Source organism: Saccostrea echinata, unplaced genomic scaffold (genome assembly GCF_033153115.1).
Source record: "Saccostrea echinata isolate AGI-Se365-2 ecotype Australia unplaced genomic scaffold, CSIRO_AGI_Sech_v1 ptg000032l, whole genome shotgun sequence".
Taxonomy (NCBI): domain Eukaryota; kingdom Metazoa; phylum Mollusca; class Bivalvia; order Ostreida; family Ostreidae; genus Saccostrea; species Saccostrea echinata.
In genome coordinates, this window is record NW_026889781.1 from 6,803,859 (window position 1) to 6,819,986 (window position 16,128).

Sequence of the window (16,128 nt, forward strand, 5' to 3'; positions counted from 1 at the left end):
TTAATCGTAAATAATTTTAGGTAAAGAGAAGCAGCTTAACAAAATCTACTTTGTAGTTCACAACTTAACTTCAGCAATTAACTCTTTACAACTTTCTGAACTGTGACGCAACATACACTTAATGTTCATGTCATAGAAATATGCCGTCACCTTTTCCCCGCAAGCACTTTATAGCGAGGTACAAGTTTCTCTAAAGTTTAGCTTAAATAATTATGACGTAATATTTTAATAAGATTATAACTTTTCTTATTTTATGAGATTTTAGCAGGTATAAATTAGAAGGGAATTGGCATTAAATTGAAGATTAAATTTACTTTTGAAAGTGCGTGAAAAATGCGTGATTGCGGAGAAACGGTATATGCGTGATTTTGCGTTAGAAATAGGAAATTGTATATGCGTTAAAATGCGTGACTGCGGGGAAGAGGGTTAACCTTCATTATTCTTGCAGGTATAGTGTACCCATCACTAGCTGTATATATACATAATATGATTCCAGCATTGTTTTCTTTTTATTTTTAGTGATTTATGTAGATTGTAGATTTTTCTGCTTTAGTTATTCCCGTAGACTGTAAAGATGTTCATGCAGATGGACACACTTATTCAGGGGGTGTACGACATTTATCCCTATGGCACCATTACCAGTCCTGTCAGAGTTTACTGCGACATGGAGACAATGAACGGAGGATGGACGGTATGTAATACATTTCAAAATAAGAGTACATTATATAATTCGCACTCTGTGTTTTTGTTGTTCAAAAGAATATAGGATAAAAATGATATTAATATATTTAGATATATTATAATATTATTATTATAGTATTTATCATGTCATATTGATCATTCAATTGTTTGAAACAATGAATTGTGTTGCTATACATGTTCACTTTGAAAGGCAATCCAAAAACGTGTAGACGGATCTGTGAGCTTTGAGAGGACCTGGACGGAATATAAAAATGGTTTTGGTTCACCAGAACAGGAAGTCTGGGTTGGTAGGTGTATATACTTTCAAATAGGGACTTTCATCCGCTTCAAACTTTGACAGACTTTCTTTCTTGTGGCAGATAAATAAATTGAAGCGTATCAAATATTTGATTTTAAGACTGGGTGATATGTTTTTGACAATCCTCAATGAGCGTGTTTAATTGAAATCTTACATAAAAAGAAAAAAATAAGAGCAAGAGGATTATATCACTCAGCGCGAGGGTCTTGGAAAGAGACCAAATTTTGCATCAACGTCTACAGCTTAGGAAAAATAATTTGATTTTTCAGGAGGGTATATTCATATTCAAAATAGAACTATTGTATTGCAATGGACTTTACAGTTGATTTTAAATTTATCTTAAATCAGGAAATGACGTAATACATCAGTTGACAAAAGAAAACAAATCATTCCTTTATGTGTCCATATACTCTCCAGAATGGTACAACGCTGTATGAAATGTACGATCGATTCTCGGTCTCCAGTGATACAGATAATTTCAAACTCTTTCTTGCAAGACCCTTTACGGGAACCTTAGGTAAGTGTATTTAAGCTATGTTCTTAAATTGGGTTTAAATCAAGTGCACCATCATATACTTCTTTGCATAGAAAGTTTATTAAGTTGTTGAAAAAAGAGACAAAGATACATTTTTTCTAATATTCTGTAAACGTCTTTGATTCCGTGTTAATTAAACGTTTTTAATATTTCACGATATCATTTGTAGGTACAATTCACGAATTCCGGGGATATTGAATTAGTTATCGCTAAGTAGTTGAAATTTTAAATTATATATTTTAAAAACAAAGAAAATTATGTTAAATTATTTGTAACTAGTATATCCAGTAACTACCTTTGATCCTCCATTATTATTTAGCTTAGGTTTCTTGATGATTTTCACTAATTCACATTTTTAACTACTACGGAATAGAAATTTTACAGTGCGTATTTAATATGTTATGTCGGCATGTTCACAAAAGCTTGATATTCAAAGAAAATTATTTGATCGGAACATATTCAAATTAAAACAGCCGAAATCAAAATATATCAGTGCATTTCACTTTTACAATACCTATTCTATATTAAATGAAAATCTAACAATTTAAAACATTTAAGGTACATCATTTCTTACATTGTTATCATTTTGAATGCTTTGCTTCGTATTGCATTTTTTTACATTTTAAAGGCACGGTCTCTACATATATCCATTTTTAATATATTCATTTTTCTAATATTTCCAGTGACCTTTACCCAAATAATAATAATAATCATACTTAAAAGTGTAACGCGCCTGGGGTTCATTGTTCCATTAGAAAGGATGCTATATGAATTGCACAGTGTTTTGTATTGTATTTTTGATAAATATTATCGTTATGTACAGAAGGCAGCACGAGAAACCGTCTATCTTAGATGTACTTCAGTATTATTGAAGATAAGATTAATGTGATATATATTGACATTCCACATGTATTTTGCTTATAAAGTGTGAGGAAAGCTACGACATTCAGAACACCATAACACGGGCTGGGGGTCAAAAGCTTTAAGAATGCGTTTTATTTTGACGTCACAAATGTTGTGGAAATGCTACGTCATAAGTGAAAATTAAAATCAAAATTCACACTAACATTGAACAGAAGCTGTTGCAATGTCTCTTCCATTAATTGTAACATACCCTAAGGATAATACAGGGATTTTGAAATCTGAATCAAATTTGCAATCAAGGCAAGGAGTTAAAAATATAAATATAAGCGCTAACGCGCGATACACAATTTGTTTGCACACGCCGTTGCAGTTATGAGACTATATCTTGCATAAAATATTGATTCAATTCTTAAATAAATCAATCAATTATCTCTGTGATGTATTTTCTGTACAGGTGACAGCATGTTATACTCGGGGAATGTGTCATTCAGTACACAAGACAGAGATAACGACAGGAATAGTGAAAGTTCCTGGGGAGGTCACTGTGCTGCTTACTTTAGAGGAGGCTGGTGGTTTAACTACTGTCACCAGGCCTTCCTTAATGGACCCTGGTCCTCGGCAGACTGGTCCTCTCCATGGCATCCTACAGTAGTGAGTGGATCAACTATCAGGGGGACCAGGATGATGATCAAACGACACTAGGTAAACAACACTCAATCTTAAAAACTCGTATTTTCTCTTTGGTATTTCCTTCAACATATCAAACGGTTATTAGAAAATTCGTAAGAGGTGTAAAACATATCCTTCTATTTTTCTGAAACATCATTTAATTCTTTTATTTTCAACAGATGAACATTCAAAATTGAAAGACCAGGCCTCAAACTGACGAGAACCACCAATTCATCATGGGATTCTATTCTTTTTTTTTTTTTTTAAATAATGTTAAGAGAGAAAATTGGTAAAGGATTGTGTTTTGAGGGGATTTTGTGGTTGAACTATTTGCTGAAGCAATAAAGTTTTATCAATTTTCCTTACCAAATGTACCAAGTTAAAACTGTACATAATATGTGTTGTAATAAATTGGAATTTAGAAATATTTCGTTCCATTTTTATTTTAAGGGAAAAAATGAGCTAAATCTTTGACGTCAGACGTACTTCATGTTTTTTTTTTTTTTAGCTCACCTGAGCCGAAGGCTCAAGTGAGCTTTTCTGATCACATTTTGTCTGTAGTCCGTCTGTCCGTCTGTCCGTGTTTACGAGAGTGCATTTATTGGGTTCTTTTTATACTCAATTGGTACTTATTGGGTACTTTTTGCTAATTGGGTATACCCAATAAGAAGTGTCGCTAAATTTACTTAAAATGCCTTAATTGGGTATTTGCCGGTTAGTACCCAACACGACTTGGACACGATGACTTGTCCAAAAAAATGTCTGAAAAAGTTGTTTCTACGGACTCACCGTATTTCGATCTCGGTTTTACACTCGGAACGCTAAATTTAACATAAGTAACCCCCGAGAGTTCCGAAAATCAACTTCCGTTAGTCTTGATCTTTGCGGCGTTTTGTTTTGACCAAAAAATATGGCGATTAAGAAGCGCTCGAGGTAAACTCAACAAGAGCAAAAGTAAGTTTCTTCGATTTATTTACCCATTGATAGATGTCTTGCTTAGGTAAATTTGATTTAAATGTAAAATTGATTAAAATGTACTATTTTTTACGTAAATGTGTACAACAGTAGGATAAGTATCAGAACAACTAATTTAAATGATACTTGTATGTATTTGGAATTTCCTCTGTCTTCATCGACTTTATATGGCGCGAGCTGCATTTAGAAAACTAACGTACACATAATCTTTGATAAATCAGAAGTGTTAATCATTAAATTTTATATAATAATAAACTTTTGTATGTTTTGACGAGGTATATAGGAGAAGGTAAAAAAATTTTGACAATCGTTTGTCCATAAATTGTTAGGTATCGTTTTATGTAGTGTAAAGATAGCGGAGATGATGATAGATGGAGGTAATTGACAATAACTAGATAACTGTATATAAGTTAATCACATCTGATATGTAAGAAAATAAAAATTGCTGTATAATTAGTGAAGATTTGGCACACAGCCTCTCTACATTTCACAACATACCTAACATATTCCCATCATGCAATCACAGGCACCTGACTGGCTGAAGTTATTACTTTTCTTTTAATGAAGAAAAAATATACCCTTACCTATTAAGGTAGGTGTTTTTTTTTCTTAAAAGAAAAATAATGACAGGGCTTCTGCATGTTATGTAGTAAGGTTTATCTAAAAATGTAGAGATAAATTTCTTATTTTACCATTACACAGGTGGATCAATTACCAAATGATGTAGAGATATGCCAAGGTAAGTGCACTTAATGTGTTGCACATAAAATTCACACTATTTATACTTATAAATTAATAAATTTTGCAAGTAAACTCCGAAATGGCTGCACCAGACTTCTTACTTACTCCTCTATGAATACTCTAGATATGAGGTGGTGTACGTAAACTATATTTAGATTTCACTCGCATAGTAAATATCGTACATTAGATTAAAATTCTACTTTCATTTTCTATAAACAACCATGAAATAGCAAAAAGGTGAATACGGTGGCGGTTCCGGTTGGCGGATCTAAGTAACTGGCAATTTTTAATGAAACTGACAACAAGCAATCGTTTATTTATTCCATAAAACGTCATCACTGAATTATTCAATCAAAACTTGATTTAAATAATATGAAAGAAATAAGTTGTGATAACCGATGAAAAAGGGAAATGTGCAAATTATTTTCGCATTCACCGATCTTAATATTGACAGAAACTTCTAGAATATCATATAGCATCAAGCCCGTTGCTAAAAAAGAAAAAGAAGGCGATTATAGCTGTATGAGCATAAAAAAGCTTTTGTGTGAATGGTCATTGAAATAATGGTAAATCATCGATGACGCTATAAGTTGTGAATATATTTATGACAATGTATCTAAAGACTATTAGTACCTGGTAGGTTTTCCTAATAAATTTATCGGTAAAATTTGTATACTTCTCACTGAGAGCATCGTGGCAATAAACCCGAAGTACAATTTGTACTTCGAAATAAACTTGCTTACGTGAAAAAAGAAAATGAAATTAATAAATGAATATTAGGTATTGTTTAAATACAAGTAAAGTTGTTAAATTTTGTGCTTTAATCAATATATTTCAGGGGTTTTTTTTTCTGTATACAGTCTTTTGTATCAAATACTTGGCCTATTCATAAGGCATTAAAAGCTTATGTAAAAAAAAAAAATCAATCTATTAGTAAAATGTGCAAATTCGCTGCTGCTATCCTTGACGAAATAAGAGCATCTGAAGTACAATATCCATTACATAGTATAACAAGTTTCATAATAAACGTCAATAAATGAAATTGTTATTTTTTCAAGTTTTCACAATGAGAAAGAGAGAGAAGGGGGGTGGAGACGTACATCTACTTCTGCTCCAAAACTAACTGCAGAATTTTGAACAAAGTATTTTTTCCTGCTATAAGCCTGTAGGCTGTCGGTAGAAACTACAATATATATTATTGGAATTTTTCTGTCGGTAGTGGTATAAATTCAATTCCCCGCGCTTGCACGGGATTTCAACTAGTTAATTTTAAAAGGTACAATTACACATGTTACATGACAGAATACCCTATCAATTACATTCTCTTACCATTTTCTTTCAGTCTCAAAAAATACTTTCTGTTAGATTTTACAGTATTCATTTCTTATCAATTCAAGAAATCTATTTGGGATAAGAAAGGAATGAACATTTTCCAATTTTAGGTTATGAAAAGATATTTAGGATATTCATTCATGTAATTCCACAAATGTGGATGAGTTTATCCCAGTCTACTTGGAAGCCTTGGCTTTTTTTCCGAACTTGACATAGAATTGTGACTGAGGGAATTTAAAAAGTCTGAAATTAGAAATGGTAAAAATTTAAAATGGTAATAAACATTCATGAGGTTGCATACAATTTTTTTTTTTAAATAAACTAATGTTTTCTATGGTCATTATGAGTGTTCTGTCAAGTTTTTATGTATAGCAGTAGTCATCTTCATAGCAAAATTTGAGTACATAGACTATTTATAAACATGAAATTTACCAGAAATGGAAGTTAAAACAGAACAAAAACAAGATGTATTTCAGAGTGCTTGCATGTAATGTATTTAATGACATGTACTTTAATAGACTTGTGTATGAAGAATACTGTGCATGTAGCTTTTTCCATCTGGTTCAAATTTTGCTTTTTCTGACTGTGGTCAGAAAAAATCTGCCCACTTTTGTAGAAATCATTGAAAATCAACTAAATTGCTCAGTGTTCTTGAAAAAATAATTAACACTGGACATTCGGACCGACAGTCTGATGCATTTCACAGGGCCAAATGAATTTCTGCCGGACCGAAATTTTTGATCAACAAAAAGCCATTTATTTTTATCAGCTGTTTTCCTAGACTTTCAGAAATTTAGTTGCGTTATGTGCATTATGGTTTGGCGACCTATTGCTGTGTTTGTTTTTGTAAACAGGACAAACAATAGTAAAGCAACAAAATAAAATAACAATATCAAATACACTAATTATTAAGTTGTATTACTGAGAAACTTAATCTAATGAATAAAATTTAATGTACACCATGGTCCATCTTGTCTGTAAATTTTAACTTTTCAATCCTATTGTGAGCCATTGGGCAAATTGAACCAAACTGGACAGGAACTTGACAAGATTGTTTCTTTGTGGATTCTACACAGTAATTGTTTTTTTGTTGATTTAAAAGTCAACTTTGCTGACCAGTTAAGACTAGTATACCGTAAATCTGGAAATTTTTGCTGTAGATAAATTTTTAGCAAATTTGCGCATGTATTGCATTCGCAAAAATATTTTTCTGAAAAATAAATCAACAACAAAAAATATATACATTTGTGGTATCTCTCTATTAAATAAACATATAGAGAGCAAATATCTTCATATCTGTATGAAGTTTTTCGAAGGTCATAGGTCATTACGTGACCTATTCACACAGTGCAGTAATATTTACTTAAAAAGACTTACACTACTTAGCAAAACAGCATGCTTTTCATGTATAAAAATGTACAAAATACGCAAGTAAAATAATAACCATTTTATTTACAATGTAAACGAGTATTTAATACAGTTCTTGATCGATTTTACATAGACAATAGAAAACTACGTGTTAAAAGTTTCATGTCTGAGCTGCATAGTCTCAACGTTTATCCTTATTTTTCTTGTAGACCCCTGAATGCTATAAATTTTTTTTCATTAAACTTTACTCACAATAAATTTGAAAATCTGTTTGAAAATTACATTGTAATGCACTCACGCCACAAACAGTAGACAAACACTTCGGAAGTTCGGTAGGCACACCTCCATCATCGAGATCGTTGTCTTAACAATGTAAGCTGTCGCCAGGGTATCCGTGTCAACATCATAATAAATATGCCTTACTAAAATCGTAGATTTTATGTTTCTGATCAAATTTTATACTTGATTTCAAGTTAACTGGTCCGGACATGTGTCTTCATCCTTCCCTTCCAGACCGAAATTCCTCCAACTTTTTATTATCAAACATCGGACGTGTTTCTTGTGTTTTTTTAAACATCGCATATGGTTTCTCCGACCGTTCTCATGAACACAAAAATTCCCAGACACCAATATGCTCACTATAATTGATCACATGTAGCCTTTCACAGAATATACCCTTCAAAACAGAATCCTTTGCCGGATGAATTTGAAGCGTAACCGCTTTTCAAGCCGATTTACACCTTGCGTAATTTGTCAAAATCTACGGCGAGCAGTTAGTGCAATATTTATATTCGATTATATTCAATCGTCCGTCTCAAATGTATATATAAGTAATAAATAACAAGTTTAAAAACTTCACTGAGAAATGAAGTGGGTTGGTACGTGATCAAATCTTCTGAGAAGGCCTTCGGCCTTCACAGGATTTGATCACGTGACCGACCCACTTCATTTCCCAGAGAAGTTTTTAAACTTGTTATTTATTTCTTAAATGTTTTTATCTAAAGATTACTTAAAGATTACATTGTTATATATATTTTATGTACATGTGTGATTTATGAAAATGTTATGAAAACTTTCAACACTTTGGATGATTTATGTTTTCTAATTATTTTATCTCTTTATTGAACGTTGGCATAGTTTAATATTGTATGTTTATTCGTAATTTATTGTATGTACATGCGTAACTTACAAACGTTTAAGAAAATTTTAAGAGCTTTTTATATCTTTGTTCAAATGACGATTCGCAAAAATTTTAAACGTAAAAATTAATCAACACTCTTTTGATCCAGATTCGCAAAAATAAAAACGTAACCAAAAAAAAGTAAAAATTTCCAGATTAACGGTATTTATTAATAGCTTGATACACTTCAGTCTACATAATAAACATATAGCTCAGGAATTCAAATAGTTGTTTGACTGATAAATTTCTTTACTTGAAAATATAGTATGTACAATAGTTTCTAGAATCTTAATGAGACTGCTTTTGTGTTTTCAGGTATTTGACATATCACCCCAACAACAACAATGGCTGACAAATCACTTGGATCATACAGTAGACGTCCATAAAATACATTATAGGCAGATCCCGGGGGTCATTGAGCCTGTGGACATTTCCAAACTTGTGCTGTTAACAGTGTATGGCCTGACTGTGAAAAATGCTTGCAGAAAATTGACATATATCACACTGGAAGGTAAAGATGTTGAATTTTTAAAGAGCTTATTATAAATTGAATTGCCTGTAAATATGAAATGTTATGAATACTATACTCCTATTTAATTATATCAGTCTTTGGATGGGGATGAAAATGTCATTTATTTAAAACTTTGTATTATATAAATCTTGATTGATTACATTAATTGAGTGAAAATTTCCATTTTATTCCACTTGAATAGAATATTTAAGTAAGTCTAATTGGTCCCCTTCATTTTTGCATAATTTTACTGTTTTTTAGGTCATTTGACTCACATAGGAGACCTATTGCTATTTGGTTCCCATCCAGCGTCTGATAACACTTTGAAGTTGAATCAAGAGTCAAATACAAATGTGTACTGATGATCTAATTGCAGCATGAATAAAGTGGATGGAGGCAAAACTGAAGGAGGTGCATGAATATTTCAGAGAATGTTTGAACACAAACACCACTCCAGGAAGACTGACATTATTAAAGCGTGTTATAAAACTTCATTTATCATAAAATTATAAAAGAATGAATTTTGGGTGTGTATGATTGCTGTACATTCTTGCATTTTCTCAAACTAAAATTCATCCTTAGTATTTAAAAAAGTGGAAATTCTGTGGCATATCAATAGGACATATTAAAACTGTAATCAAGAAAAGTGAGAATAAAAATGTAGAAAGCAAAAAACGATTCACCAGTGTTGTCAGTAAGTGTGCAGTGATGTGTGCAAAGTTAGCAAAAAGTAAACAAAAACAATAACAGACCTTGTGCCATGTTTAAAAATGCAGGTGTTTGATGTAATGTTATGAAGAATATTGTTGTCACTGAATTTTAAGAATTCCTGCAAGTTCAAATCATGAAACTGAATTTTTTTTAAAACTAAATTAGAAATTTAAAATTATAAACAAAATGGCAATATGAACTGTGTCTATGTACCTTTAACATATCTACCTGGCAATGTTTAAGTAAAATCTGTTCTGTGTTTCGAAGTTAAATGTAAAAAAAGAGACTATTTCTTAATTGGTTGGTATTTACAGATACTACATGGTAGATAAAGTAAAGGTTTGGGAAGAAATCTTTTCATTATGTTGCTTTAGATTTATTGAGTTACTGCCAAGTTGCAATATTCAAATTTCACAACCATGCTTAGAAAATTGGCTTCATTTGCATTAACGGCCAAATAGTTATGATGCAGAATGCTTATATCTTGTCCTATCATTTGTAAAATATATTTTGAAAACTTTCTGAACCAGTTTAGAATGTTAGGATTCCAGTATTCAAGAAGTTTTAGACTGTGGTATACTTATGCAGATAAATATGTATTCAACAAGGGATAGACAGATGTCTTATACCTATTGGGTTGCACTCTAATGCAGGTTTGGTTGTATTCTAAGGAAGAGATGCAGATAACCAAGAGGAGTTGGACAGGTGTCCAATACCTGTTGGGTTATATTCTTATGAAGGGATTCAAGTAACCCAAGAAGAATTGAACAAGTGTCCATTACCCTGTTGGGTGGAATGTAGGTATCCAAGAGGAGTTGGACAGGTGTCCAATACCTGTTGGGATATATTGTGATGAAAGGATTTAATTAACCCAAGAAGAATTGGACAAGTGTCTATTACCTGTTGGGTTGTATTTTAAGGAAGGGATGCAGATAACCAAGAGGAGTTGGACAGGTGTCCAATACCTGTTGGGTGTATTAAGATGAAAGGATTTTATTAACCCAAGAAGAATTGGACAAGTGTCCAATACCTGTTGGGTGGAATGTAGGTATTCAGGAGGAGTTGGACAGATGTCCAATGCCTGTTGGGCTGTATTCTGATGAAGGGATTCAAGTAACCCAAGAAAAATTGGACAAGTGTCATTTCCTTTGTATGGAATGTAGGTATCCAAGAGGAGTTGGACAGGTGTCTAATACCTGTTGGGTTATATTCTTATGAAGGGATTCAAGTAACCCAAGAAGAATTGGACAAGTGTCCATTACCCTGTTGGGTGGAATGTAGGTATCCAAGAGGAGTTGGACAGGTGTCCAATACCTGTTGGGATATATTGTGATGAAAGGATTTAATTAACCCAAGAAGAATTGGACAAGTGTCTATTACCTGTTGGGTTGTATTCTAAGGAAGGGATGCAGATAACCAAGAGGAGTTGGACAGGTGTCCAATACCTGTTGGGTTGTATTAAGATGAAAGGATTTTATTAACCCAAGAAGAATTGGACAAGTGTCCAATACCTGTTGGGTGGAATGTAGGTATCCAGGAGGAGTTGGACAGATGTCCAATGCCTGTTGGGTTGTATTATGATGAAGGGATTCAAGTAACCCAAGAAAAATTGGACAAGTGTCATTTCCTTGTTGTATGGAATGTAGGTATCCAAGAGGAGTTGGACAGGTGTCAATACCTGTTGGGTTGTATTCTGAAGAAGGGATTCAAGTAACCCAAGAAGAATTGGACGAGTGTCCATTACCTGTTGGGTTGTATTCTAAGAGAAGGGATGCAGATAACCAAGAGGAGTTAGACAAGTGTCCAATACCTTTTGGGTGGAATGTAGGTATCCAAGAGGAGTTTGAGAGGTGTCCAATACCTGTTGGGTTGTATTGTGATGAAAGGATTTCATTAACCCAAGAAGAATTGGACAAGTGTCCAATACCTGTTGGATGGAATGTAGGTATCCAAGAAGAGTTGAACAGGTGTCCAATACCTGTTGGGTAGTATTGTGATGAAAGGATTTCATTAACCCAAGAAGAATTGGACAAGTGTCCAATACCTGTTGGATGGAATGTAGGTATCCAAGAAGAGTTGAACAGGTGTCCAATACCTGTTGGGTAGTATTGTGATGAAAGGATTTCATTAACCCAAGAAGAATTGGACAAGTGTCCAATACCTGTTGGGTAGAATGTAGGTATCCAAGAGATGGACAGGTGTCCATTACCTGTTGGGTTGTATTCTGATGAAGGGATGCAGGTATCCAAGAGGAATTGGACAGGTGTCCATACCTGTTGGGTTGTATATGTTGTTAAGGGATGTAGGTATCCAAGAGGAGTTGGACAGGTGTCCAATACCTGTTGGCTTCTATTCTAATACAAGTTTATATGTATCCAATAGGAATCAGACATGATTCAAAAGACTTGTTGGGTTTCTCATCAAATGCTTGTTTTTAGTATCCAAGAAGGGTTAAACAGGTGTCTGAGATGTGTTGGGTTGTCTTCGTATGTGTATTGCATTTAGGTAAACACATTCCAGTATGAGGTATTTTTAAATATATATCTTAATTTGCCAGTAATAATGTGGATGCTAACAATATTTACTTCTCAAAAAAGCTATTTCACAGATAGTATGAAAAAAGTGTGTTCCAAATCAAAGGTTTACAGTCTTGTCTTAATTTATCTGCAAACAATTAAACAACCACAAATTTGGTTTGAATCAAGAATTATAAGAAAAATCTCAATAAAGTTTTGGACATAAGCATTTATACCCAATAAGATTTAAACAGTTACTACCCAAAGAATGCTCTCTCGTATGTACACTTTTTTTATATCCAATAAGCAATATCCAAGAAGACTTGGACTTGACGTACCCAATATATAACCTAATGTATGTCTGTCCGTCTGTCCGTCTGTCTGTCCGTCTGTCCGTCTGTAAACTTTTCACATTTTCGACTTCTTCTCAAGAACCACTGGGCCAATTTCAACCAAACTTGCCACAAAGTATCCTTGGGTAAAGGGGATTCAAGTTTGTTCAAATGAAGGGCCACGCCTTCTTCCAAGGGGAGATAATTAAGAATTCGTGAAAAATTAATGGCATCATTAAAAAATCTTCTTCTCAAGAACCACTGTGCTTGAAAACATGAAACTTATGTGGAAGCATCCTCAGGTAGTGTAGATTCAAGTTTGTTCAAATCATGACCCCCGGGGGTAGGGTGGGGCCGCAATGGGCGATCAAAGTTTTACATAGGAAATATACAGGAAAAATCTTTAAAAATCTTCTTCTCAAGAACAGCAAAACTATAATTAGTCATATTTATATGGTAGCATCCTCAGATAGTGTAGATTCAAGTTTGTTCAAATCATGACCCCCGGGGGTCGGGTGGGGCCACAATGGGCGATCAAAGTTTTATATAGGAATATATAGGAAAAATCTTCAAAAATCTTCTTCTCAAGAACAGCAAAGCCATGATTGGTCATATTTACTTGGAAGCATCCTCAGGTAGTGTAGATTCAAGTTTGTTCAAATCATGACCCCCGGGGGTCGGGTGGGGCCACAATGGGCGATCAAAGTTTTGCATAGGAATATATAGGAAAAATCTTTAAAAATCCTCTTCTCAAGAACAACAAAGCCATCATTGGTCATATTTATATGGTAGCATCCTCAGGTAGTGTAGATTCAAGTTTGTTCAACTCATGACCCCGCGGGGGTCGGGTGGGACCACAATGGGCGATCAAAGTTTTACATTGGAACACATAGTAAAAATCTTCTTCTCAAGAACAGCAAAGCCATGATTGGTCATATTTATATGGTAGCATCCTCAGGTAGTGTAGATTCAAGTTTGTTCAACTCATGACCCCCGGGGGTCGGGTGGGACCACAATGGGCGATCAAAGTTTTAAATAGGAATATATAGGAAAAATCTTTAAAAATCTTCTTCTCAAGAACAGCAAAGCCATGATTGGTCATATTTACATGGAAGTATCCTCAGATAGTGTAGATTCAAATTTATTCAACTCATGACCCCCGGGGGTCGGGTGGGGCCACAATGGGCGATCAAAGTTTTACATAGGAACACATAGTAAAAATCTTCTTCTCAAGAACAGCAAAGCCATGATTGGTCCTATTTATGTGGTAGCATCCTCAGATAGTGTACATTCAAATTTGTTCAAATCATGACCCGCGGGGGTCGGGTGGGGCCACAATGGGCGATCAAAGTTTTATATAGGAACACATAGTAAAAATTCTAAAAAAAACAATTTGTTAAGAATAGCAAAGCCATGATTGGTCATATTTATATGGTGGCATCCTCAGATAGTGTACATACAAATTTGTTCGAATCATGACCCCTGGGGGTCGGGTGGGGCCACAATGGGCAATCAAAGTTTTACATTGGAACACATAGTAAAAATCTTCTTCTCAAGAACAGCAAAGCCATGATTGGTCATATTTATATGGTAGCATCCTCAGGTAGTGTAGATTCAAGTTTGTTCAACTCATGACCCCGCGGGGGTCGGGTGGGACCACAATGGGCGATCAAAGTTTTAAATAGGAATATATAGGAAAATCTTTAAAAATCTTCTTCTCAAGAACAGCAAAGCCATGATTGGTCATATTTATATGGTAGCATCCTCAGGTAGTGTAGATTCAAGTTTGTTCAACTCATGACCCCCGGGGGTCGGGTGGGACCACAATGGGCGATCAAAGTTTTAAATAGGAATATATAGGAAAAATCTTTAAAAATCTTCTTCTCAAGAACAGCAAAGCCATGATTGGTCATATTTACAGGGAAGTATCCTCAGATAGTGTAGATTCAAATTTATTCAACTCATGACCCGCGGGGGTCGGGTGGGGCCACAATGGGCGATCAAAGTTTTACATAGGAACACATAGTAAAAATCTTCTTCTCAAGAACAGCAAAGCAATGATTGGTCCTATTTATATGGTAGCATCCTCAGATAGTGTACATTCAAATTTGTTCAAATCATGACCCGCGGGGGTCGGGTGGGGCCACAATGGGCGATCAAAGTTTTATATAGGAACACATAGTAAAAATTCTAAAAAAAACAATTTGTTAAGAATAGCAAAGCCATGATTGGTCATATTTATATGGTAGCATCCTCAGATAGTGTACATACAAATTTGTTCGAATCATGACCCCTGGGGGTCGGGTGGGGCCACAATGGGCAATCAAAGTTTTACATTGGAACACATAGTAAAAATCTTTAAAAAAAACAATTTGTTAAGAATAGCAAAGCCATGATTGGTCATATTTATATGGAAGCATTCTTAGATAGTGTACATTCTAGTTTGTTCAAACATGACCCCTGGGGGTCGGGTGGGGCCACAATGGGTGATAAAAGTTTTACATAGGAATACATAGGTTAAATCTTTAAAAATCTTCTACTCAAGAACACCAAAGCCATGATTGGTCATATTTAAATGGAAGCATCCTCAGATAATGTAGATTCAAATTTGTTCAATTCATGACCCCCCCCCCACTTTTATATTTAAACTTTTCAACCTTTCAAGATTGAAGTGATTTCTGCTTTTTCCTAGTCATAGTGCTCAGGTGAGCGATGTGGCCCCTGGGCCTCTTGTTTTTTTTTTTTTTTTTTTTTTTTTTTTTTTTTTTAACAAATTGAATTATGCCATTAATACCTTTATTTGGCTTAAATTGTTCTTGCAAGAAACGCAATGATGCCAGGTTCGTATACCTCACAGGTCTAACTTTTTAGCAAGGGTATGTTATGAGGTTAAAGTCAAAACATCACATTTTCTGAAGATAAATATCTTTTATTGCAGATAATCATTTAAAAAGAATAAAAATTAGAATTTACCGCTCTTGAATGTACAAGATCCGTCATCGAAGACTTATATCGAAACTGTAATTTTTGTTCGAGTTGGAACACAGATAGATATATTTACATTTCACAAGTATTTTGCTTATAAAATGTGTTGATAGCTACGCATTCAAAACACAATAACAAAGGCGGGAGGGGGGGGGGGGGCGCAAAAGGTTATAGTAGGCATTTTATTTTGACGTCACAAAAGTTCAACGCAGTGTAAGTGCAATGTCATAAGCGAAAATCAAAATTCACGTTTACTTCCATAAATTGTAATTACCCGAGGGATAACACAAATATTTAAAAGAAAAGCAAGGCAAGGAGTTAAAAAAAAGTATATATAAGCATTGAATCATTATTTTTTTGAAAGATGTAGTCTCGAATCTGCAACGGTGTGTGCAAACAAATTTTTATA

General features: G+C 34.1%; 1 long non-coding RNA gene across 1 annotated transcript; it reads left to right on the plus strand.

Annotated features, from left to right (window-relative positions):
- Window positions 1-4,004: 4,004 nt before the first annotated feature.
- Window positions 4,005-9,026, plus strand: LOC133198014 (uncharacterized). Its single transcript, XR_009722488.1, has 3 exons — window positions 4,005-4,022; window positions 4,746-4,782; window positions 8,980-9,026. It is a non-coding gene; the product is annotated as an uncharacterized LOC133198014 (long non-coding RNA).
- The last annotated feature ends 7,102 nt before the right edge of the window (window positions 9,027-16,128 follow it).